At 36.3% G+C, this 27,666-nt stretch overlaps 1 long non-coding RNA gene across 3 annotated transcripts in view; it reads right to left on the reverse strand.

Annotated features, from left to right (window-relative positions):
• LOC141421679 (uncharacterized) overlaps nt 1-27,666 on the reverse strand; it is a 204,304-nt gene that overhangs the window by 116,734 nt on the left and 59,904 nt on the right. The window lies entirely within an intron of this gene.

A 27,666-nucleotide genomic window follows, 5' to 3' on the forward strand; every position in this document is an offset into this window, starting at 1 on the left:
TTACTATTACAAGACTGTGGGAAATTACTTGAACCAAAAGATTTCAGTATATCTCTATCTCTTTCTGGCCTGAAGGATCTTTCCCAAAGGGCAGTTATGATGTTGCACCATTCAGATCCTCCTTCAATAGAGAACTGCTACACAGCGTGCATTTGGCTGACACCTCTAGTGGCCACATCCTACAATCCACTGCAACACTCAGAGATGGCACTCTTGCCCCCAGATGGCTTCTTCCAATGCCTGAACATGCAGGAGTGCAAGAGTTGAGCCACTTCTGCCCCAAATAGAACTCCTCTAATGGACACTCACTGTTCCAGAGTTCCACCATTGTCCAGGTCAAGACCTTCTCTGAACTCTGCTGCAGTCAGACTGCTTACCCCCATCCTCCTTTGTTCACTTCTCCCCTTCCACCACTCAGACCTGAGCTGTTGTTTGACTCCTTCAGCTTTTACTCTATTTTATCTTTCAGGTCTTTCTCCTAATAAATCTCTTAAACTTCTAATTCTGTCTAAACATCACATCTCCAGAGGACCAGCATTGACTCACATATGCAGGAAGATACTTTTAATTAGCAAGCACTATGTTAATTTAAAAAATCTAAAATTCAAGAAATTCTATAAACTACATTGCCTTTCCTTCCTTTACTTATTTCTGCATTAGATACAGACTTTTTAAAATGTATTTATTAAAGGCCTGAGGAATCCTGATTTTCTAGTCTCTCAGGTAGTCACCTAAATAAATGCTTTGTGTCAATTTGGACATGTTATAAATGTTATATTTCTACCACTATAAAGTGGTAGAAATCAGATGATGCAGAGAATTTAAGGATTACAGTGAGCAAGGTATGCTTAGAAGGCTTTGTACCCATACTTTGCAGTTACATTCCAAATATTTACTAAGTCAGCAGCCAAATGAAAATTATTTTTTCATAAACTGTGAATTTAAAATTTCAAGAAACAAGGAAAATGAATTTAAATTTATTTCATTTAAAAATAGCCATGCTTCAGTTTTCTCAGACTTCATCTTCTTATAACTTTTAAAAGAAACAATAGGAAATACATTTTTGAAAAGCGTCCTTTAAATCATCAGTGCATTTCCCAAAATTGAACATGATGTCTTTGATTGAGCTCCAGCACAGTTACTTTAAAAACTATTTAATCCTAATTCAAATCTACACTTAATTTCATTATACTTTGGGATCAAATACCTCACTAAATGGTCAACTTATGAAACTTTACCATTTTGATCATGTACAAGAAAACCATAGCACAAATTTTGTCATATTTGGATCACAGGTAGTTAAGACAAACCACACGGTTAGGAATCAAACATGGCTGAGAGGTAAGAGCACCACCATGATTCAACAATGCAAATGATGCTGTCACAGCTAACATTCATGCAAGATTCCATCTTGTTGACTCTGCTGCCAAACTCTCCCTCCTTCTAAATCTTTTCTGATTCTTTTATTTCCTTCATCAACTATTTCTCCTTTCTCCTGACCACCTTCCCTAACTTCTTGATTATCTGTCTCCTTTTTTAAAGATCAGATACGTTTATTTCTCAGTCTTTTCCTTCTGTCTTCATAGATACACACTATTTCTTTTCTATCTTCATTCCATCCTCTCAAAGACACTCTTGAGCTGAGTCCCTGAACTGTCTAGATCTTCTGCATATGTACCCTGAAACACATCCCTTAGTTACTGCCACATCATGCAGATGGTGTCCCTCATTCTAAACAATTCAACATGTCAAGAACATTGCATCCTAAATGAATTTAACAAGAAGTAACCCTAACATAATTGACTGCATTTGAAAGACTTCAAACAGAAACAGGAATAGACCCGCTCTTTTAACTCTTCTCTAAGAGCATAAAAATTCAAATATGTCTTCTGTTTATACTTAGTCTTTAAGCTAAGTAATTTGTTTCCTAGACCAGCAAAACCTGTAAAGTTTCCCTCTGGTCCTAGATTGTGTTGCCATTGCAACAGAAGAAAAATGGAAAAACATGAGGAGGGGGATTTTCTTAAGTAGAGTCAGTCAAGATTCTGAATAATCTGTTCCTCTCATTTCCAAAATCTCCAGAAATCAGTATTGTCTTCCTCTCTGAAATATTACAGGAATCCCCCAAAGCTGTGTTCTGAATCTCAGAGCTCATTGCTCACTCATTTACTCCCTCATTCATTTATACTCTTTTTTAATGGTTGCTTAGTAGTAAAATCTGTGCTAGCCCCTGGCTCTGTTCTCAAGAAATATTTTGTAACATGCATGTTCTTTCATCTTCTTAAATTCTCAGTCATTCTGATCTGCTTGATGTGTTACTTCCCCTCCTCCCTGGAACAAAATCTGACTTTCTGGACTTTCCAGGAAAAGCCACTCCCACTTTGAGGGACAAAACTGCCAAATTGGCAGAATCTTCAGAGAAAAAGTTTAAGAGGATGCAACCCCAGAGTAGTCAGCATCTCCCAACTTCTTAGAGTAGCAAGTGGTATTCAGCTACGTTCAGAAGGACTGCACAAATGAGGTGACTTCTCCATAACTAGGTGGAGTCAATTGTGTCAGACCTCTAAAAGTAACCAAACCTGAGAGATTTTTAAAAGGGGGTTCTTACACACATGCTCAAATATTGAAGGCCCTCTAGGCTTCTGGCAAAAGGCAGACTCGTGTCTTTGGTAAAGGCCTTCTATTTAAACAAAGATAATATAACTTTCAATGGTATCTAACTTCTGCCTAAGACGCTGTGAGTCTTCTTTATGTTCTGAATTGACTCATTGATGTTTACCTTCTAATTGGACTGGCACCTGCACTGTGGTACACCATAGTGTACCATAATGTAATCAGCCCTTAACTGTCCAGTACAGTGACAGCCCAAAATAGAGGGCCATCTTATAGTTAAAAATAGATGCAGAGATAAACACTGATAGGCAAAGTAACCATAAGACTCTGTTTCAAGGTTACTTTATCCTTCTTGCCACACCTGGCAAGGTCACTTCTGATGCTCCATCATTGTTCATGATCATGTCATGCCTTCTAAACCAGATTTATCTCTTCCAGAATAAAAGCCTTTAGGACCCAAATCATGAGAGAACAGACAAACAAATAAGATCTCCATGAGGAACCTTAATTATAATAAACAACCATTCAGACATTTTGTGTCCAAATGAGTCTCAAGGGAAAGAAATAGAAAGATAATTTCCCCTTGTAGGTAGGGTCTGCTGCCCCTTGTCAGCTCAAAGCAGACACTGAAGACAGACCACCCCCCTTTCAGTAACCCCCCAAAAAAGAATTTTTTTGGAATATTTTCTCTCAGGGGGAAGTTGAGGCAGGCTTAAATTAGGAAAAGTTTGGGACTCATAGAAAAAAACACAACACAACAAGGGGATTGGACTTTGAGCACATGATAAAAGTGAGAGCACACAGGGAGGTGTGAGGATAGGTAAGACACCTAAAAAATTAGCTACCATTTGTTGCCTTCAACGCAGAGAAACTAAAGCAGATACCTTAAAAGCAACTGAGGCCAATAGGAGAAGGGGACCAGGAACTAGAGAAAAGGTTAGATCAAAAAGAATTAACCTAGAAGGTAACACCCACACACAGGAAATCAATGTGAGTCAACTCCCTGTATAGCTATCATTATCTCAACCAGCAAAAACCCTTGTTCCTTCCTATTATTGCTTATACTCTTTATTCAACAAAATTAGAAATAAGGGCAAAATAGTTTCTGCCGGGTATCGAGGGAGTGGGGGGGAGAGGAAGGGGGCAGAGTGGGTGGTAAGGGAGAGGGTGGGGGCAGGGAGGGAAGGGGGGGAGAAATGACCCAAGCATTGTATGCACATATGAATAATAAAACAATAAAAAAAAATTACATCTTAGATTAGCAATGCTTTGGCTCAGGAACCTCCCTCACCTGGCCAGGAACCACCCATACCCCTCCCCACTTATTGATTATTGAATGAAATTCAGCTGGTTCTCCCCTTTCCATAGGTTATCATAGGTTTTAAAAGCATCTGAAAAACAGAAACACGTGCTCTCAGCTTCTGGCTTCCACCTGGACTACACCATTCTTCCCTTTGTGTTTATCTTCCCTAAATCTTAATAAACTCACTTAACACCCCCCCAAAAAAAATTCATCAGTCATCATTTTTTCCAAGGTCCCTATTCCAAGCCAGATGTTCGAATCAAACTAGTTCCCAGGAGCATCAACGATTAATCTAGATGGATCTTAAAGAGATCAAATATAAGGAAGTGTACGTGATTTGTCTTGAATCTTGCACATAAAGGGAAGGACCCAAGCATTCTTTAAACCATACACTTCAACCTCCATTCTTGTTTACTATAGCTGCATGATATGGGGAAAGGGTGACATTGTTGAAATCCTAAGCCTCCTCACCTCATTGTCAATTTTCCTTTTTTCCTATAAGCTTCCTGCTTGGAATACAAGGCCTAGGTTTCCCCAGTCTGACCATCTCCTTGCAAGGCAGCAGCTATAACAACAGAGGCAAATCTTTATCATTGCATTCATTGAAGCTTTAGACCATGTCAGTCATATTATCAGTACATAGCATTTCTGCTCTTCCTTCACTAATCCATTCATTGCCCTTGTAGGAGGTATATTCTTACTGGCTAGAAATCCAGGCTAAGGTTATTTATCACACTAATGTTCCAAGCTCACAACTAGAATCTAAACATATATTCACCCAAGCCACCACACTGCCAACCCAGGATGCCTCCATCTTAACCACCTTCCTTTCTTGATTCTTAAACTTTGAAAAGACTTTATTCTCGTCCATCTACTATCTTCAAGTAAGTTGCTTCTTAGCTCAGAGCCTTGCATTTCCTCCAATCAAGTTACTAATTTGCTCTTCCTAGCTAAGTAGCATATCAACTTCTTTATTAAATTAGGTGCTGTAGACAAAAAAGTACTTATCAAATCTACAGAAACCACAAGCTGTAAGCTATTATTTTTAACAGCAATAACTGACACCAGAGTAACTTGAGAAAGGTAAAGTCCATCTTCCCATACACCTCTGACTCAGTTTACCCCTTGTCTACTCTGCCAGGTGGTACCTAGCACTCTCATCCACAGGGAGATTAACTTCCTAGGTTTATCTCACTGTATTTTTTTTATACTTTTAACAAAAAACATAGTTGTTTAATTCACAAACTGTGCATGAAAATACAAAAACATGAAAAAAAAAAAAAAAAAAGCCCTAGTATCTCTGTCACTTTCATCAATTCCACTTCCATTTTGTTAACTGTTACCATTGACAATTTGTCTTGTATCTTCTCAGGCCACTTTTTATGCATTTAAATACATATAGGTATATACTTTTAATTATAGCTTTGTTTTGTCAGATTTTATTTCCTTTGTCTTTAAAAAAATGGGATCATACTATTCATTTAGTTTAGCAGTTTTAAAGTTACCATGTCTTGAAAATACTTTCCCATTTCCAAATACAGATCTTCTTCATTCTTTTAACTGCTGCATAGAAAATTTACGTGAATGTACCATAATTTGTTCATCAGTTACCTTAGGTTTAGCAGTTTTCATTTTTTCCTAGTATCACTGAAAGGAAAATTCTTATCATTACCACTTTGCACATATGGGATAATATTTTTCTAGTATAGATATTTATTTCAATAAAACTTCCCAGTTTTTCTGGAAAACTACTTAAGTAATTTGCATACTCTTCACTTCTTCATATCTTCATATGTCCTTAATCTCCATTTTTGATTATTTTTCCTTTCTACTGAGGTAGAAAGAGCATCTCATGCTTATTTTAATTTGTGTTTCCTTATTGCTAGTAAAGATGAACTTCTTTTCATATTTTCTACTGTTTCTCTTTCCTTATCCAGTCCTACACCCATTTGACTGTTCGTTTAAGAATTTTCTCCTACTCCTGCTACTTCTCCGTCTATTTCATATGTTACAAATATTTTCTCCTTGTCTACTCCTTAACCATTAACTTTGTTATGGCACAGGAGCTTTGCAATTTATGTAAATGTAATTATGAGTATTTTTTTTTATATTTGCTTTTTTGCACCTTATTTAACAGACTTTCCTTGTCTCAGAAAAAGCCATGTGGATATTATTCCTCTTAAGAAAAAAGTTTCTTTGCAATCTTAAAAACCAGAAGTAGACTTTAGATTTAATTGCAAAGTAATGGGAAACCTAATGAAAGGAAAGATGAGATGAAAGATTTGATTTTAAAAAGCATTTGCTTTGAAGCATTTGGCTTCTGAAGCTTCATAAAAGCAAAAGTTAAGTTAGGGTTATGATAGGAATCATTTCATATAAGAGTCAGCAGCTAGATTGTGGCAATAATCTAACATGAGAAAGAAACTGGCTTGGAAAGTATCAAAGGCTATGGACAGGAAGGATAGAAGACAGAAATGGGTTACCATCACATCCTTATTTAACAAGTAAGGCCCTGAGGAATTACAGTAAAGTATCTTGGCTTCTTTGTCCATAGGTCTACATTTAGGACAGAATGCCCTTAAGATGAGGAATGGCATTTTTTTCCCATTTTTGTGTACATTCGTATATCTTTGCTATGCAGGGTTTTAGACATGAATTTTCTGTCTTTGACCTTGAGCTGTTGCCTAGGGTTTTCACACAAGGTCATTTTTTGACTGACTTCAATATATTTATACAATAGCCAAATTCAGTTAAAGAAGAAACCTAGCCAGTGTAGTTCCTGTCTTTGTTTTAAAACCATAAAAAACATCAAAATTAAGACTGCATATTTCATGACATATCTGTGGGTTTCAGGGATGGAAGTGAGACTCAAGTGGTAGAGAGCTGCCTAGCCCACTCAAAGTCCTGAGTTAAATCCCAGTATCGCCAAAGCAAAATGAAAAAGGATATTTGTATTTCGTATTTTTTAAATAAATTTTATTGTGTATATTTGCTCACAAAATGTTGATATGAGATGCAGACAGATAGTGAAACACTACTGCCCTGAAGCAAATTACCCTATTTACCATGATATACAGTTGCTTTTTATTGTGACAAGAATAGCTAAAATTGATTTATTTAACCAAAATCCATAATAAAATACAATTCTAATCACGGCCCTCCTGTTACACTTTATTCTCTTCACTTGTGCATCCTACATAGCTGCTGCTTTGTATTCTCTGGCCTACATTTCCCCCTTTTGTCCCCTCACTGCCCCTGGTAACTACTGTTTAATTTTCTATCTCTGCATATTTGATCTTTTCTTAGATTCCACATGTAAGTGAGGTCATGTACTGTTTTCTATTTCTGGCTTATTTCACTTAGTATAATGTCCTCCAGGTTCATCCATATTGTCGCAAGTGCCAGGATTTCTTTAATGACATGCCATTGCATATATACCACATTTTTTGTACTCATTCATCCACCAATGGACACTTAAGTTGTTTCTGTGTCTTGGCTATTGTGACTAGTGCTGCAATGAACATGGGTGTGCAGATCTCTTTATAAGGTGGTGAGAAGAGCATTGCTCTTCTGTCTATGATAGTTCTAAATTTAATTTCTTTAGAAACCACCATATTGTTTTCTATAATGGCTGCACCCATCTACATTCCAACCAGCAGTGTGCTAGAGTACTCTTTTCTCTATACTTTCACCAAACTTGATATCTTTTGTCTTTTTGATAATAGCTACCTTAATGGGTATAAGGTAATATTTCATAGTGGTTTTAATTTTAATTTTCCAAGTCATTAAACACTTTTCATATACCTATTGGCCATTTTTATGTCTTCTTTGGAGAAATGTTTGTTCAGAACTTTGCCAATTTTCAAAAGATTGTTTTTCTGCCATCGAGTTGTAAGTTTTCTTTATAAAATTGGGATATTAATCCCTTACCAAATATGTATGTTTTTAGGTTGGCATCTCATTTTGTTGCTTTCTTTGCTGTACAGAAGCTTTTTAGGTTGATGAAGTCCTATATATTTTTGCTTTTATAACCAGTTCTTTTGGTGTGATATACTAGAAATCATAGTCACAACCAAGGTAAAAGAGCTTTCCCCTATGTTCTTCTCTAAGAGGTTTTTGGTTTCAGGTCTTACATTCAGGTCCTTTATCTACCTTGAGTTGATTTTTGTGTGTCGTGGAAGATAAGGGCCCAGTGTCATTTTTATGTATGTGAAAATCTAGTTTTCCCAGAACTATTTCCCATTGTGTACTCTTGGTTCCCTTGCCAAAAATTAATTTATTACATATATATGGATTTATTTATGGTCTCTCTATTCTGTTCTGTTTTTCTGGGGTTTTTGTGCCAGTATCATACTGTTCTGATTACTCAAGCTTTGTCCTATAATTTTAAATCAAGAAATATGGTGCCAACAATTTTGTTTTTCTTTCTCAGTACTACTTTGACCATTCAGGATTTTTTGTAGCTCCATAAGAATTTTAGCATGTTTTTATTTGTATGAGAATGATTTTGGAATTTGATAGAGGTTGCATTGAATCTATACATTAGTTTGGATAGCATGGACATTTTAACAATATTATTTCTTCTGATCCACAAACACAAGATAGTTTTTCATTTCTGTGCTCTTCATTTTCATTCATCAGCATTTCATATTTGTCAATGTACAAATTGTTTACTCCCTTGGAATCATCCAGAATCATAAGTACTGACAGCCTAAGGAAATTAGTTTTCTAAATGATATTCATAATCTTCATCATCACAGCTCTGTTTTTGGTGGTACTGGGATTTGAACTCAGGGCTTCACACTTGCTAGGTAGTGCTCTACCACTTGAGCCATGCCTCCAACCCCTCATTATTATAACTCCTAACATTTTCTGAGTAGTCGCCATTTACCAGGCACTTTTTAAATGCATATTATGTCAATTAATTCAGTCTTCCCAGGAATATCTTCCCAGAAGATAGAGACAATGAGACCTCCCATTTTGCAGATGAAGAAACAGAGGTGAACAAAAAATTAAATAACCTTCCCAGAAGCAAGCTGCTGCTAAGTTTTCTGTGTGGGACACAGCAATGACACTAGGAACTTACGTGTTTAATACATATTCTAACATATTCTAACCAATAGCATCTTTCCTTTAAAATGGAGATCTTTATGAAGTTGCTAATTACCACTCACCCCTTTTGTTACTTTGAGAACTTATTTCCTTTTCCTTGCCATATTTAGATGTATAGAAGCCACATATTTGTGTTCGAGCTTTTATTTATACTAAAAAGAAAATGAGTCATCACATTGTAGATGCTTCTTTGACTTGAATGTTCTAATTTTGCTTGTTCTCCCTGGAAATGTGCAAACATCCTCAAAGTACTTGGATTGAAGCTTCTGAAGTTAAAAAGAAACATCCTTTACATCATTTCCCATTATTCACCCTAACAGTGGTCTCTTAACTCCTCCGCAGACTCTTCACTGCTCCCTAGAGTTAGTACCTAACATCTGGTTGCCAAAGATAACATTTATTATTCTTCTGCTGTGGCCAAGCTGGCACAGGTTTTGTGCATTTGAGGTTTGAGTAACAGTTATTACTAAAAACCAATTTCTTTCCTGGATCAAATGAAGATGGAGGTATTTGGAAGAAGTGTAGCCCTGCAAGTGATTTCTGATTTTGAAATCATCAGTGGTATTTGATACAGTATTGCCCTTAAGTTAACTTGAAGACAGTTACAACGTGTCAGTCAACTCAGCATTGTCTCACATGGGGACACCACTGATGCTCACCTTACCAGTCACGACTGAAGAGCTGTTGAAAGGGGTCCAGCTCCATTTATCCAACTGCCTTGTGACAAAAGAATGAACTGCTTCCCAGTCTGCCTTGATGTTCTAACTGTAACTGTCAGCAGACCTGAAAAAATTGTCTGGATCTACATGCACTTTAGTTTAAATAAGATAAAATGAAGAAATTACTGCTGTTGATATTCTCACTTTCTTTTTGAGAAAATGTCTGACAGCACTGGCTTCAGGAAAAAAGATCCCACAAACCATCTGTGCTAAAAGCTGAATAATGTGAATACTCAGGGTGGAAGTCCATGCAGCCACTCAGAGGCAGACCACCACAGAGACACTCCTAACTACTCTGCTTAAACGAGAATGGAAAGCTGTGAAATGGTCTGCTAATTGGATGGATAGCCCAGTTTAGTGAGCTTCAATATATACCTTTTCTACCAGGGTTATTGACTACAGGAGCACAGAGACCAGAGACAACCACACAGTCAAGGCATTCATCCCACAGTAAGGACCATTCATTGGGAGTGTGTCCTTTCTCTGGTTCTGCCAAAAATGTCTTTCTAGAGATGCAAAAGAGAAGAGCCAAGTGCTCAAAAGGGAAATTAGAGACAATGTTTTCTACATTTTTTTGCACTGACTTGAAACATTTATATTCACGCAACACATACACACACATTAAGGTCACACGGGAAACATGGTTTAAAAAGATAGAAACAGATACTATGCTAAGTAAATTGGGTCCTGAAATGAATCTAAGTAGAATTGCTTGCTATAGAAGTATTTCCTTCTCATTTTTTGTCAGTACTAGAGTTTGAACTCAGGGCCTTGCTCTTGCTAGGAAGGTGTTTGAGAGATTTCCTTCACCCAAATACATATGAAGAGATACTCCTACTCATAATTGTAATGGAATAAAATAAGTGACAAATACCATTCCTTATGTCAAGATTGAGAGCATGATGATGGTCATTCTTTAATAAAGCTGAATTACACAACATCAAATTCTCTCAATCACCTTGAATACAAAGACAACAGGAGCTAAAATGCTTACATAGTATGAAAAAGAAAGAACTCTGAAATATAATTCTTATCTCAGTTGACAGCATCTGAAAGTTCATTCACATTAATTTATAATTCAGGAACATGTGGTTTTCATTACATTCCTAATCAGCTCAACCAGAACCAAATCCTTCTTGAAATAGCAAGGAGGGAAGTATAAACCAGGGACCAAGGTTCAGTTCTAAATGGTTTCACTGAATGACAGCACACAGCTTAACTCGCATTGCTCTTGCAACTGTGAGATAAGATGTCTGAGTTTTTCACTTGTTCTTTCAGGCAGTTGGATAAAACTTATCAGGATTGACTTTTTTTTTTTTTTTTTTTTTAGGCCTGTGTTCAGGGTTTGAAATGGTGAAGTTGTCAGAGAGATCCGAGATCATTATTTTTCATTATAGAAATTACATGACCATGCTAAAGGAAAATTCACTTATTTTGGTAAGGAGAAAAAATAACTATGCTGTTTATAGCCTAGTATAAAAATGGCAGCAGAAAGGTTGTCCTGTCCCTTTTGTGTTTAGTTGACCTGATAAGTATGGTCACTTGACTTTCCACTCACAAGTTTTCACTACAAGTGCAAGAAGCCAATTGTCACGCCATCAGAAATTTCATAGTCTTCCATGATAATCCTCCTCCTGAAACTTATTAGTAGAATATAGCAGGTTGTATTTTCCAAGGGCAGTCAAACCATGATCCCCTGTCCCAAACACTCCCCTAGGGCCTTGCAACTCCCCGTTCAGCTTTGAATCTGGACAAGATTGTGACTCACTCATAAGGAGTGAGGGAAGCAGAGGTGACACTGCATAACTTCTGCCCTGTGAGCTGGAACACCCATGCAGTAATCTTGAGTGTTCTAGGTGACCATGCTACCCTTAGGGAGAGACCATCCCAAGAAGGCCTGAGACTACATGCAAAGAGCCCTAGCACCAGTCCTGCTTTTCCAGGTCAGCCATTGTCTATGACAACACAAGCATCCTCAGCCAAAACCACCCAACCAAGACCTTTTTCCCAGGTAAATGATCCACAGAAACTGTAAAAATAAGAAAATTGGAGCCAGGTATGATGGTGCTCACCTGTAATCCCAGCATCCAGGTGGCTGATGGAGGAGGATTGCAAGTTCAAGGTCATGCTAGGCTATATAACAAGTCACTATTTCAAAGAAAAGAGAAGAGGCAAGAAGAGAGAAGGAGAGGAGGGTGAGGATGGAGAAGAGAGAGGGTAGGGAGGGGAGAAGAAAAGTGAGGAGAGGAGAGAAGAGGAAGGAAATAGAAGAGAAAAAGGAAAATTTTGTGTTTTAAATCACTGAGCTTAGGGTCATTTGTTACATAGCAATAGGAACTAGAACATAGACACTGGGAAGAAATTGAATTATAAATCACAGTCAGTCTCCCTAGCTTCAGCAATTAATTGCCAGAGAATTTTTGGAGCAGGTCTATTTGGATCTATCCACTCTGGTGAGTCCATTATTTACCATTTTTCATACACATGGTGAAAACTCTATAGTCAACATAGGACATCAAGACATTTGAATTCCAAAGGCCTTTCTTAGTTTCTTCTACCTATAACAAATAATTACAAGTAAAATTGCAAAAAGTTAAACCAAAAAGAAATAGAGTTATTTGATGAATAAGTTAGAATTCATTTTAATCAACCACAGTTTTTCCTGAGTGTTTCTCCTGTCTCTAGCAGGGAAGTTCTTCCCCATTTTCAAAGTGGTAAATAACAGAATACCCTTCTACTGTTCTTCCAGGATATCATGACCCTCTCTGAGGAGAGTGAAGGTTAAAGGATGAAATTGTTTAGAAGGTAACCCAAAGAGTCCTTTTTGGTATTAACTTGCACTTCTAGTTATCCTGCTTTGTAAATAAAACGGTTCTTCAGCAGTTGTCATGCCTGGGCTGTGTGAATGGTGCTTTGTAAACAAAATAGGGAGGTGACCCCTATCTTCTGTAGTATTCCTGTTGTTCCCAACAGCACCTGTGCAACTTTGCATCCAGGAAATTTTGAAGAATGTGATATGAGAATGGGGGAGCATTTCAAAGAGTGAAAGACCCACAAATACCTTCACAAGTGTCTATGAGATAATGATGATAGAATCACTGGTCATAATTACATACTATCTAATATTTATTTTTCACTATGTCTCAGGCAATGCACAAAATATTTTTAAATTATTATCTCATTTAGTCTTGATGAAAATTACCTAATTGGCATGGGTGTATGTACACTGGGGTTCTGAGACTCTCATCTTCTGTCTTTCTGTCTAGTGTCACAAAGCAGTAAAGGCTTGAGAAGAGAGCTGATTTTCAGTAAAATTATACAGGGCCTGCAGCAACCATAAGAGGAAAGGAAAAACAGAAAACAATACAGCATGACCAAGAACACCACAATATCTATCGACATTACACTCCCTAGTCAAGTCAGTGTGGCAATCATGTGGATAAAAGTGAAAAATGGGATAAAATGAAGGGAAATGTTACCTCTTCAAAAATGTCTTTTCTGACTACACAGTCTGAAATAACCCTGACTCCAGCATCCCCCTGGCCCCACCTGTTGCCCTTCACACTTCTTAACCCTTCCTGGCACACGATTTATTACTCCTTTTTATCATTTATCTTGCATATTAGACTGCATGCTCCATGAGATCATGAGTGGCAAGGAACTTTGCTGTGCCCCAAGGCCTGGAACATTGCCTGGCACAAAACAGATGTTCCATGAATATCTCTCGAATAAATGAATAGGAACAGGCTTCAAGAAGAATTGAAAAGGCGTAGTTAGGTGAGAGAAAGTATTAAGTAAAAATAAAGATAAAACTCAGTTGTTAAGACTGCAAATAGCTAGGCTTTGGTGGAATACAGATGGACATTTCAATTATTCTCTCCTCTCTGTCCTAAAGCTACATTTTTTTTCCGAAGCTACAGTTAACATGACAACAAAGCAGCAGGAACATTATGTAGACCACACAGCAAGGCTCATTTCTAAAATACCTTCCGTGGCCAGAGAAGAGTCAAGGGTTGTCTTCTACAGTTTTCCCTTTTCACCCCTAAGGGCACCTGCATACATTATCTTTTCATTTTTATTGAATGCTTAATATGTTTACAATGAAAAGACTCCCAGGTGCATTTCTTTCACCTAGGCACCAGAATCCTGAGATCAGGACAGTATGTAAAACTCTTCAAATTCTTTGGCCAATGCCTCTAAGAAAACTGGTCAATTCGTTTAGTAAACACCTTTGATCTATGCATCCTGTGTTATGCAATATCAGGAAAGCAAGGATGGACCAGACAGAAATCCTGTTTCCAGAAGCCCATATGGATCCCACCAGGCTGCACTATTTTCAATGAACACCTGTACAATGTTTCTTTTCTGTAGAAGCAAGTGACAGTTTATATTAAATCACTGAGTTTGTTTTTCATTCATCTCACCAGCTGTATAGCAGCTTTCCTGATATTCTTTAATGTCATGGAAAATTTCCTGTGGACTGTGTTGTCCTGTCCCTTCACTTCTTCAAGCAGAAAGTCAGGGTGGGAGGGTTTGAGGAGGGAGGAGGGTTGTACTAGGACATCTGGTACATGTGCCTGTGGGAAACAAGACCTGATACTTGATACTTTTTTTTCCTTTCATTTTTGCCTTTACCATCACAAAATGGAACATTAGTCATTTCAATAAACCTTCAGATGACAGCTTTTTTAAATTTTCTGATTTTATGAAGACGTTATAGTCCTATCAAATTCACTTATCCATTGATGCATCATTTATTTAACAAATACTTCTTACATTACTATTACATACCAAGTGGTTTCCCACTCTTAAGGAGACTATGGTTTTGAGGGAAGATAGACAAACAGAATATACCCACAGTCTTACCACTTCTCACCACCCTGACCCAAGCCACCATCAGCTCCCACCTGGAACTCTCAGTAGATCCCAAGTGAGTGTCCCTATTTTTATTTCTGGCCTCCTATTGTTACTTTCCATGAAGCACCCAAGAGTGAGTCTTTTAAAATGAAGTCTACCCAATTCACTCTGATACCTCTCAGAGTAAAATCCAAATCTTTAGAATGGGCACACAGTAAGTGCTCAAACATAAATAGTGAACATAGAAGAAACAGAGTTTCAACTTTGGAGAATACTGATATTTTTGAGGGGGAATGAGAAGAGTGAATAGGAGTTATAAAAGGAGGACTGGTAAAGCAAGAGGAGAACCAGAAGAAAGAAGTTCTCTGGAAACCAAAGAAGGTGGAAATGACCAAAAGTGTTAATGACAGGCAACAACTGGAAAAAGCCCACCAGATTTTATTCTTGGAAGATAGTTGGTGATCTTGGCAATACTGGCTCGGGATTAGGAAAAGATTAGGGGCAGGGGAGTGAGGGGGAGAAGGACAAAAGACTGATTCAAGATGAGTAGGAGTGAACAATGGGTGTGGAAGTGGCCAGAGTCGATAGAGCCTTTTTTTCTTAGAAGCTTGACAGTGAAGAAAAAAATGTAGAGTAATATCAGTGATGATAGAAAGAGATTTTTTCCTTAACATTTTTTAAGATAGGGAATATAAGATATGAGGATTCTTAGATGGTCAGAAGAGCTTAAAATAAAGGAGGGAGATGGACTGATGGAGTTGGCCACAGAAGTAGGGTGGTAAGAAGCACAACTGAGCAGACTGGATTGACAGCTGGTAGAGATAGGGTCAGCTCCCCTGCTGAGGAAGACTGGAAGAAGGAAGAGTGAGCTACCATCAATATCAGAGTACAGGGGAAAGAAGTTGAGGTTTTGGCCTTGATAACCTTGATTTTTGCCTATTAAAGAAAAGAAGGAAGCTGGACATGGTGGCACACTTCTGTCATCCAGGACTAGGGAGAGTGAGGCAGACAGTTTTTGAGTTTGAGAGTAGCCTGGGCTACAATAGCATGACCTTGTCTAAAAAAAGAAGGAGGAGGAGGAGAAAGAAGGGGAGGAGGAAGAGGAGAGAGGAAGGAAGGAGGGATGGAAGGAAAGGAAGGAGGGAGGGAGGGAAAGAGGGAAGGGGGAGGGAGGGTGGGGAAGGAGGGAGGGAGGGAGGGAGGGAGGAAGGAAGGAAGGAAGGAAGGAAGGAAGGAAGGAGGGAAGGAAGGAAGGAAGGAAGGAAGGAGGGAAGGAAGGAAGGAAGGAAGGCAAAAAAGAAAAGGCAGGCTTAGACACCAAGAATACAAATGGAGGGTTGGGATGGAAGATGAAGTTGGGAAATTACACAATGAGAAAGAGAATGATAAGAGATGGAGACAGAGTCATCAAACTGTGATACATTAATAAATATCACTATTCATCTGTGCCACATTTTTATGCTTAAATTCATGGTTAAACATGTATTTAAAATATTCCAAATCTGGTTTCAGATTCAGTCAAAATGTATCCTCCTCTGCCACCCACTAGATTTATTATTCTTATAAGACAGCAAGTTCTGGAGATTTGAAGGCTGTAAGAATCATCAGAGGAAATTGTTGGAATCCCAGATTTTGGTCCCAGCCTCAGAAATTCTGACTCAGGAGGTCAGGTTAAACAAGTCCCACAAATGCTTCAGATGCAGATGGCATCCAAAATGAGACTGCTGCCAAGGGAAGCAAATTTGAGCAGCTCTGGAGATTGTTCAAACTAATCCAGTATGAGAACTTTCCTGTACTTTGCTTTATCTACTTAGATCAAAAAGGGCCTGAGAGACTTCAAAGAAATGTTTTACATATTTTTGTACATTAAATTATGTTTGGTAGAGGTAAGAAGGGTTGGTGTGAATGAGTTATGGTCAAATCCAGGGAAAAGTGGAAAACCTTGTTGTAGAAAAATGGTGCAGACAATAGGATATTAGAATATTTGCCTATTTGTATAACTTCCGGTCCCTGGATTTTTGTATTAAATAAAGTTACATTACATTTGCATTTTTAGGGTGTGACTAAATGCACAAGGTTTCTAATGCTATAAGCAAAGCAGGTGATAGATACAGATCCTGCTCTACATTAGTTCATCTTCTAGAAGCATGTGTAACCCCCCCAAAAAATCCCATAAATCAACATAATACATTTGACAAACACCAGGTTTTTATCGAAACTCAAGATTTATGAAGTACCTACTAGTTGTTCACTCAAATGCATTTACTAAACATTTCTTATGAGCTAGGCAATAGTACACAAATGATACAAAGTTGAGAAAGTCACTGAACTTTTTCCAAAATTTTTGGTCTGGTTGAAGAGATAGGGACATGAATAAGTTATTGTAATATACGATTAAACATAATACTTACTTTAGTTCATTAATTAATTTATTTATTTAGGATTTTGAGAAAGGGTTTCTCGATGTAGTTCAGACTAGCCTGGAACTGTCTATGTAGACATTGCTAACCACAAACTTGTAATTTGCTTTAAATATAAGAGATTTTACAATGTATATAGTGCCTATAATGGAAGACAGGTATGGGTAAAAACCATCCCAGCTTACAATGGTCAATTGAATTCTAACCACAAAGTGACAGGAAACTATGCATTCTTTTTATGAAACTAAAATATTGTGAGCAATACTCGCTCAAGAATAGGGCTATTTTCTATGGAGTTGTTTCAGACATATGGAAAATGAGAATTTCTACTCCTATAGCAGGAGATATATAATAGAATGTTCACAGAATCACTTATAATAGCAAAACCTTTGAACAAAAACAGAGGTATAACAACCATAGAATGAATTTCTTTAAACTTTGGTGCATTCAAATAATAGGCTATGCTACAGACTGAAATTAATAAATTACACCTACATGAAAGAACATGATTATATCAAAGGAATGTTATGTTGATTTGAAACTCTAAATATGGATAAACCATATAGTATGCTTTCTTCTATAAAAAGTGTAAAAACATATGACGCCAATAATTGGTAAACCAGAAAGTGGTAGGAGAATAATGAAAATTCAATACAATGATTCCTCTGAGAAGAAAGAAGATGGGCTTATAGAGAGGCACACAGGATTTCAAAGGTAATGGTAGTATTCTTTTGGCTAAGTTGAGTTGGAGTACAAAAATATGTTGAATCATTATCTTTATAATTTGCATATACTTCATAAGTAAGCTTATTTAGCTACATTCAATGAAACCAATTTAAAATAGAAAATAATGGATTTGGGCATCTTCAAAGAAGGTATAGCATTTTCTTTGTTGCTTTATTCACCTTGCTTTTGAATTATACTGAATATGAATCAGGTTTAAAATCTGCCTTTACATTAAGGAAATATACATCAAAGATACATTGAGATTCCAGTTGGGATTTCACCCCAGCTGGAATGGCTATTATTAAAATAAATAAATAAATGACACATGTTGGCAAAGACATAGAGAAAAAGAAACCCTTACACACTGTTGGTGGGAATGTAAATTATAGGGAAAATAGAATGGAAGTTTCTCAAAACATTAAAAATAGAACTGCCAGATGATCCAACTATCCCACTCCTGGGTATAAACTTGAAGTAATCCAAATCAACATGTAAAAGAGACATTTTTATAACCATGTTTACAGTGACACTATTCACAATAACCAAGATATGGACTTAGCCCAGATCCCTGTCTACAGATGAGTGAGTAGAAAGAAAATAAAGAATAGAATCCTGCCATTTTCAGGAAAATGGATAAAACTGGAGGACATCATGTTAAATAAAATAAGTTATATGCAAAAAGAGAAGGATCATAAGTGGAATTGTCACAGTGAAGCCCATCACTTTGTACTATTAAGACCTATTAATAAAAAGGATGCTTTTGGCTTTACCAGCCAATGGGTGTGCATTTAGTAGTTGCACTATGTGCTCAGCTTGTCCCATATTTTGGAGAGTCTTGACCTCTATGAGAATATCTAATTGAATTAAGGTAGCTAAAAAAAGAATTTAACCAATGTTTGTTTTTCACATCTTGAAGATATGTGTACAATATTGATTGTCTATTATGTACAAGTACAAATAATTCAATGAGAATACACTAAGTACAGAGAAAGATTATCTATTGAAACTGGGGGAGAACCAGAGAATTCTTTAAGAGGAGATAAAGTTTGAATTGAACCTTAAAAATGTGTTGTATTTAATGAGGGGAAGAAGAAGTGAGGAGAGGAGCAAGGTCTTTCAAGCAGAGGAACATATAAAGCCTCAAAAAATAGTAAAAACATTAATGAATAGGAGTAAACGAGTGAAGGGAAACTGCTAGGGTCAGGTCTGAAAGGACATGCGTATTAGGCTGGAGAATTCCAACTTTACCCTAACATCCACAGGGAACCCATTGAATTGATTAACAAGAACAGTGTCATGGTCAGACTTGTGTTCAAAATTGCCTCTTGACTTTTGTTTGAAATATGAATTGAAGGGGAATCAGACTATGTGGGAGACTAGAGAAGGCTTCAGGAGTTATACAAGGAAGAATTAATGTTGGCACAAACCAAGGCACTTGCTGTGGGCAGAGAACAAAAGTGAGCAAATCAAACAATGACCAAGGATGATGAATCTATGGAGTTTCATTACTGATTGGATTAAAGGGCAGTGGAAGAATAAGGAGCAGACGGAGTCTAGAAGGATTCTAAACTTCCTGATAATAAAATTTAGAGTGATTATAAATATTCAATTTTTAACTCTGGTTAACTGAACTTAAAGGATCAATATGAAATTATGAATAAACTGATAAAAATGAAATCCAAGTGTTACTTTAGCAAAATTTGTTAAGTACCTATTATGTGCCAGGCAGAAAAAGATAAGTAATCTGAAGCTGGGAGAAGTCAGAGAAGTCCAATAAACATTGGCATAAAATGAGACAAAACTATAAGGAAGAATGAAAGGCTCTGGGAGCAGAGAACTGACTGCAGATGAATGATAAAGAATTTACATCCTCTGATTATCACAAATGGCTAATTTCATAAGAGATAGCCACTATGTGCCAAACTCTGTGAATGTGATCTATATTGCATGATCTCCACAAAGGACAAGATACTAAGAATAATGTTCATCTCTTTTCCTAACAAATGGACTTAACTATCCCAGCCCTAGTCTAATTAATTATATGGTGACTTATTTGGAGTACATATATTTCTGTTTGACTAAGCAAGAGTACTTTTGCAGTTCCCAGATTTTCCCCCTTGGCTATGATTATCCAAAGCAGCACACACTTATATTAATGAAGAAAAAAGACATGAAAGATAACCTTTTACAAAGGTGCACGTTTGGACTGCTAACGACAGTGCCTAATTTATGTTTCCCCCGCTAATAATGGATTTATCTCTTACTTAACAAGATTTTAAGAAAACATTAACTGATTGCAAACCCTGATCCTAGTTTAGGGTTCTAGTTAACAACCCAGCTGAATATTAACCTACAGCTAGTAGTTTCACATAGGACAGAGTGTGAGGTCACATGTCCTTTGTTCACTCAACGGACCTTCCCTGCATCATCCTATTGGTTGTTTCAGAGTCCTAGCTCAGATGTAAAACCAGATGCATTTCTCAAGGACACAATCTGGCTTCCTCCTTTTAGTGCTGTTTGTGCTGCCTTCTGATGATAATACAAGTAGTAATGTCGATGTTACACGTTTGCATGGAGGCAGATCTGGAATAAAAGAGATTTTTGTAACTCAAATTACCTTAGATTTTGACAACAGATGTCTGTGTTAAGAACTTTGATCAGTCACAAGATTTTCTACTTTATCCTTTATGTCTTAACATTTGTCATCTCAAAGAAGCAGATCCTTTCGCCTGTAGGACTGTACACAAGTTGTCATCTACCATGCACACAAGGGATTTTCTTGGCATCAGTCATCTCCCTAACTAAACTGCAAGTCCTTAAAAGCAGAAACTGTGCCTTGTGTTTATTTGGCAAACCCTTTTATGCTTACTACACATGAGGTCTGAACCAAACATTTCTACATTGGGCTCTGCTGCTTGACATTTGCACATCTTAAGCAAACTCCCGCTGATTCTCTGAGCCTTAATTTGTTCATGTGTTAAATGAACAATATTTTTTGAGGATTAAATGAGGTAACTAATCATTTTCCAAACAAATATAAAGTATATTAATAATATTTAGATCACAAAGTGCTGTGCTCATTCTAATCTCATATAATGCCTTTGCTGTTGGTGATTACAAAAAAAAGAGTGCAAACTATTCTTCATGCCTTATTTGCAAATCTCTTGGAACAGGAATTTCTGAAAGGGGAAATCATACTCATTTTATCTGATTTGTAATTTGTTATCACATGTGGCCTTTACATTATATGTTTTGATAATAATAAAGGGAACAGTACTAATTATCTCCACAGACTATAATTCTGGGGAAATCTATGATGTTCACCAAGAAAATGTCAGGATTCAAAACACATTTCATTTAAGATGTCTTTATTACAATTAGAATGAATAAATACAGGAAATATTTATATTCATTGACAAAAATAAGGAAAGATATAAAGAGAAAACTAATATCTTTAAAATGATATTCATCTAGATATTATAAACATTCATCTATAAAATGAATTCTCCTTTATAGTCACATCACTAAAATAAAATAGAATTGTAAGTATTGCAATCCCTTCATAATAATCACTTTGGTTTCTATAATTTCTTTTTCTTTCTTCTTTTGTATACATCATTAAATCCTAATTCTCTACTTGACTAATTAGCTAGTGATTTCCTTGTTTGTTTTTCTTACTAATATTACATTTTCCTTACACAAAAAGTTTTGAATTATCATTGTTATTTTTTATTATCCCCTAATCGATGACATTATAATAGGGTAACAATGGCCATAGTGAGCCTATGACCTAGTTTTTTAGCTAGAACTGTAGAGATCAATCTTTTTTACTTGGGAGACTCTAAGTGAGCTATATTGGTGTATGGTCCCAGGAGATCTAAGCATAGAAAATCCTGTCACTCTTAATCTTGTCAGAGAACACAGCATATGTTTTTCTTCATCAAAGAGGACATTTCCAACAGAGTCAGATTACGCTGACATGAAAAACTCTTACAACACTTGTTCTTATTTATAAGTTAGATGTATTCATCTGAAGATTTAAATTACAGAGATGGCTCTAAAGAACATATAAAAATCTCTTTAGGGCTGAGGTTCTAGCCTAGTTGTAGAGTGTGTGCTTAGCATGCACCAGGTCCTGGGTTCAATCCCTAGCTCCAGAACAAAAACAACAAAAATATCTTTTTTCCTATTTCTTATGTATGTAGAACTAAACTTCTTCTAACTTTGAAATCTCACATCATCTCTTTTATTTTTCTGAAAATGACATCTCAAAGAAAAATACAGAGCCTAATTTGTTGCTGTTTTGTTGGAAATAAAGCATTGCATTCTGGTATAAATGGATCAATGATGCTATAATCAAGTGTTCCTTACATTTGATTAAGAATTGACTCCTTTCTAGGAATAATACTCTTTTCAGGGAAATGAGCAACCATCTATGTGTTCACTGATATATTCTCAATATTGGCACTGAATATATATTATATTCAATACCAAACTTCAGATAACCCAGCACAACTGGAGGTTGGGTTCTTTTTTGACCCATTTATGAATAGATTGAGGTAAGGTTATCAATTAATTAAATCATGGGTGGCTTTATTGGATCTTTAGAGATTCTGAATGTGAAATGATGGTGACCATAGACATCAGAATGCTTCAGAAAGAAGAAATACAGATGGCTTTTCTGTCCTCCTAGCTCTTTTCTACTCACATACTAAATTTTACATCCTACCCTTAGTGTATGTGTTTAAATGGCTACTTGTTTGTTTTGTTTATTTGTTTGCTTGATTGTTTGTTTGTTTTTAAACCCTAATATACCCACTGAGTGCTTGCATATTTTGGCAGAGATCTGACCATCAGAAGGATAAATGGCCAATGTTCAGTAAAATAGTGAATGCTAAAACCGACTGTAAAATTCAGCAGAATGCAAGCAGTCAATGTGAAACCAAATTTGGTTTTGTAGTTTACCCAAAAAGGAAGTATTCTTTAATCAGGACCTTACCCTTCAATACCCCTCAGAGAGGAAGTACAGCCTTCCCAGAGCAGTTCTGGTTTTCACCTCTGTCTCATTGGTGCCCCTTTCAACTTGGTGTCCTTCCTGTTCTCCAGAAAGAAAGATGGTATAGAACAACTGAATAAAATACAAAAGAAATAAAGAGTAGGCAGCAGAAGTGAAGATGTGAGCAAACCAAATACTCTGGGTGCATTACAGATACCAATGCCACCAACGAAAGGGTGTTAGGTCAACATTTTTCATCTAAATAGGGAAACAAGCATCATGAGAACAAGACTACTTTTGTGGAAATTATTTTGTCCATTTGTTTGTAACTGGGTCATGTCCAACTTTGCTTTTAATTCAAAACACTTTTTTTGAGACAGGGTATCACTATGTAGCCAAGGCTGGCCTCAAGCTTGCAATTCTCCTGCTTTAGCCTCCTGAGTTCTGGGATTACAGACATGTACCACGAAGCCTAAAACTTTCATTTTAATCTGGACTCAGTACAAAATAAAAATGAAAACTGGGTATTTTTTAAGGCTTAATAACTAGGAGTTATCAACTGCATTTACCTGAGGGGGAGAAAAAGAGAAAAGAACTCATCAGGTAAAGAAAGTAATAAATTAGACAAGAAGTACACATTAGTGCCTATAATCTTTTACCTCACAAGCAGGATTTACTTGACTTGTGAAAAATGACATACAAAAGTGCTCCCTTGCATAATACCGATGCAAATTACCACCCATATTCTTTTTCTCTGAATGTCATAAGGAAGCCTGCAATGGGTCTTGGGTTATACTATTTCATTTTATAGAAGAGGAAATGAAAGTTCCAGAGGAATAACTGACTTTTGTTTTAAATTTTATTTTCATTTGATGTCCAAGAATTTTCTCATTCTATTCATTAAACTATCCTGAATCCAATAATATTAGTTGATCAGATGATTGCAAAAAATGGTAACTGAACATTTATTACCACTTTTTTTATAACCACTTTTTTTAACATTTTTTATAACATTTTATTTTTATTTATAACTATAACTTAATTGAAGAAAGTTAAGAAGAAATAACTGTTTGCAGGTAGTTTCTAGTTAGTTCCAGAAAACACGTGACAGTTAGAGGAAGTGACTGTTTGGCTTATTAGAGTTCACTCTTCAATGTCTTTTTTAATGCCAACCATGTCTTCAATGATGGATGATACAGCTTTCTGAGAAAAGAATCTCTCAGACAGCTTTTGACTATTATTCAATTTTTCTCTAATTCAGATTAAGTAGCTATCAATGTTTACTCTGAAAGAACAAAGGACAGAGCTAGAAACACAGGTTCCACAGTCATTAGGTCACTGTGTACAGAGTTACTATTTTCAAGTGAGTCCAAATTCCAGTGCAATCTTTCTCTAGTGAATTGTTCTTTCTTTTTGTTTTGGGGCAAATTCTCTCAAGAAGCATTGGCGTGTTTGCATAACCCATGCACCATCTAGTGGTAACAGATGGAAAAATCCACCTAGAAAAATAAAACACATAGCCTTTCTGAGAGAAGAATGGACAAAGCAAGCTCCTCATCTGAAAAACTACACTCAATAAGATACGCCATTTCTTTTAAAGAACCAAACTATCAAAAATTACGTTTGATAATCTTTGAAAAACATATTTACCACCCATACCTATCAAGTGGATAATTTATGGCAAGGGGAAGGAGTGTTTCTGGATTTTATATGTTGAAATTCATTCAGGACAATTCCTGTTATGTTTTAGATCTGCTGGTAATCACTGCTCAGTCACACTCTTGCCAAAAATAGTAGTTCAGGGATTAAGCGCTCAAGACTATGAGGTCAAACTAGCTGGGATCAAATTTCTGGCTATGCTTCCCATTATCTGAATGAACTCTGGCAAAATTACCTAACCTTCCTGGCCTTCTGTGAACCTTTCCCGCTTAAAAAAAATAATAAAGTAAATATTTACAAAAATATGACATATACTAACTATAAAATAAATAGTAGGCATTATTAACTATTCTAAAGCAGATGAGAAAAAATGTATAATACTTTTATATTGACCCAGTTTCTCAATCAAGCTAATGTAAAACAGCTAAAGCTGTTTCACTAATCCCATAGGCCTGCCATTAGCTATGGCTGGCTGTTCCCACGACAGACAGATAAATACAAACTCCCATGGGAATTTCATAAGACCAACCTGGGCTGCTGGAGTCCAATGACTCAAGTGTTACACATCCTTCAGACAGTGGATATGGATGGGGTATTGGCAAAATGGAATTTCTGTCCCAAAAGAGGTGGTCCCAAAATAAACTCCTCTTTCAATTTTTAATGGATATGGCCTATCCTTGAATCAGTCACAAAACTGTTTTGCAGGCTTATGCTGTTGTCTCTTGAGCCATTCCGCTTCTTATTAGCTTGACAGTAAAGAAGGAAGAGAAATATTAAAATACTCTCTAATTTACTTCATTATTCTGGTTTCATGAAAAGTCAGAGATCAGCAAATATCCATCACTGTTGAAAGCACTATACTTTGAGCAAGGATTTTCAAGAAAGAGACTAAGATTTGAATGATGAAAGAAACAAGTAGCAGAATGCAGGTGCTGGTCAAAGAATTAAGGCCCAGCCAGGCATGGCGATGCTCATCTGTAATCTTGGCACTAAGAAGGCAGAAGTGGGAAGAGCAAAAAGTCAAGGTCAGAATGAGCTACATAATGAGATGATGTCTCAAAAATAAATAAATAAGTGTTGAAACACTAAGAGTTTCTTAGTGTTGAAAAATGGTCTACCAATTTAAGTATTCCTACAACAAATACTTTTGAATACCTATTCTGTGCTAAATACACATGTAATTGACCTGTTGAGGTTTAATGACCCAGATGTAAGATGCTTACAATCTAGGAGAGGGAAACTGATAAGTAAATGTGAAAACTGAACAAACCAGAAATGAAATAAATGGTACTAAGAGCTACTTTGGGTTAATTGGTCAAAAACTAACTCTGGACAATGAAGAGCCAGCCAAATAAATATTAATAATAAATGTCATCCCAGCAAAAGGAACAGCTACTGACAAGGATGGAAACAATTTGAAATGCTTAAGAGACAGCAATTTCTCAAATGAATTTTTTCCCATTTAACCTTCTGGATCCCCTATCTGTTCCCCATGAGAAGGGATGACTTTCAGGCAGCAGTCTAACAACCCAGCTAATTTCCTGCCCTATTATGAAAATGTCACCAAAAAAAGTCAGAGTATGTTCTTTCTCAATATTGTTCTATACCCAGGAAAAATAGCTTGTAAAAATATTGTAGGGCTTTAGTCATCTACTGGGGTTTATTGATGTTCTAGTTGCTGGCTAGACACTTTGGACGCATGACTTCATATAATCTTCACATTACTTTTATGATAGGGAAAGAAATATTATCTCTGTTTTATAGGTAAATAAACTAGAACATACAGCTAGTAAGTAAGGGAGTCTAAAGGAGAAAAACGGAGAGTGAGTTCAACTGTGATGTATTGTAAAAACTTTTGTAAATGTCACAATGTACCTCCACTACAACAGTAATATGATAATAAAAAATGCATCTAGTAATAAAAGACATGCAAAGAACCACATAAGGAAATAAATAAATAAAGATAGATGAGATTCAAACTCTGATTTCTCTGGTGCCTTCTTAAAGGATATAGAAGCAAAAAAGTCATGGACAACATTGCTCTACTCAAAAGCAAGCTTTCATCTCTAGGTACCATACAGGAAACAAAAGGTCAATGGGACTCATGACTATGTATGGATGATCAGCACACAAACACACACACATAATGCAACTGTCAAAACTCTACTCCTTTCTGATGGGTGATATTCCTACATAATGATAAATAACAAAGTTGTGGCATTCATTTTGCCTACAAAATTGGGCCTCAGAAGTTCAAGGAAATATATTAAAATAAGAAAAGAAGTCTTCATGGTATGAAAATGGGAAATGATCAATTAGGGGTTTTGTTTAATAGAAATTTCATTTTTTAAAACCGAATCAAATCTGATCTCTCAAGAAGTTTGTCATCTAAATGTAGAAAAAATAATACAAGTACCTGCTTTTGCTGGTGTAATGCAGATATGCATGTTGAAAGATGGAGTGAAAAAAAATCCAGACTTACAACAAAAACACTAAACAAGGATCATTATGAAGATCCTCATCAACACAAAATGGTTCATTTAACTAAATTTTGCTGACATTTTTTAAACCAACTTGCTCTTTTGAATACAGCTTATCTAAAATATCAAGTATCTTGTGAACACAAAAATGTTTCTTTGAGTAAACAGAATATCAAGACAGATATCCTAGGAGAGAAGAGAGAATTTAAAAGAAAGAAAAATCAAGACAATGAATCAAGGTACATACACAGTGATAAACATTTTAAGATTATCGTAACAGCAACCTTCCTTTTGATGTGGACTTTAGTAAAATTATAGAGAACTATAAGAATGTATTGTATCACAAATCTTTAGGTTAAAGCCTGTCGGTAACAATGCATCCTGACACCCTACAGGATTTAACCATACCTGTGTAATCAAGCAGGAAATTCATGAATCTTTGATGTGGTTCATTAACCACATTCTCATCAAAGGAGAAAGTCTGAAGGGTCATGGCATTACCATGTGCTTTTTAAACCACGGCTTATTAACTACACAGCAAATCCTTCCTTGTACAAGCAAACAGTTATGTTAGCTGTGGAAGATTTCTTCCACCAGTTCAGAAATTCCTGGTAAAATTTTAAACAATCATTAACATTCCCTCTAATTTGGCTCATCTGCTATTCATCAGACATACATCATTTGGATTTATGAACAGAAATTCTGTTAATGATTCACTATTCAAATATATATACATATATATGCAAAGATATTAGACAAGGAACAACAGATATCTATTTTT

Source organism: Castor canadensis, chromosome 3 (assembly GCF_047511655.1).
Source record: "Castor canadensis chromosome 3, mCasCan1.hap1v2, whole genome shotgun sequence".
NCBI lineage: Eukaryota > Metazoa > Chordata > Mammalia > Rodentia > Castoridae > Castor > Castor canadensis.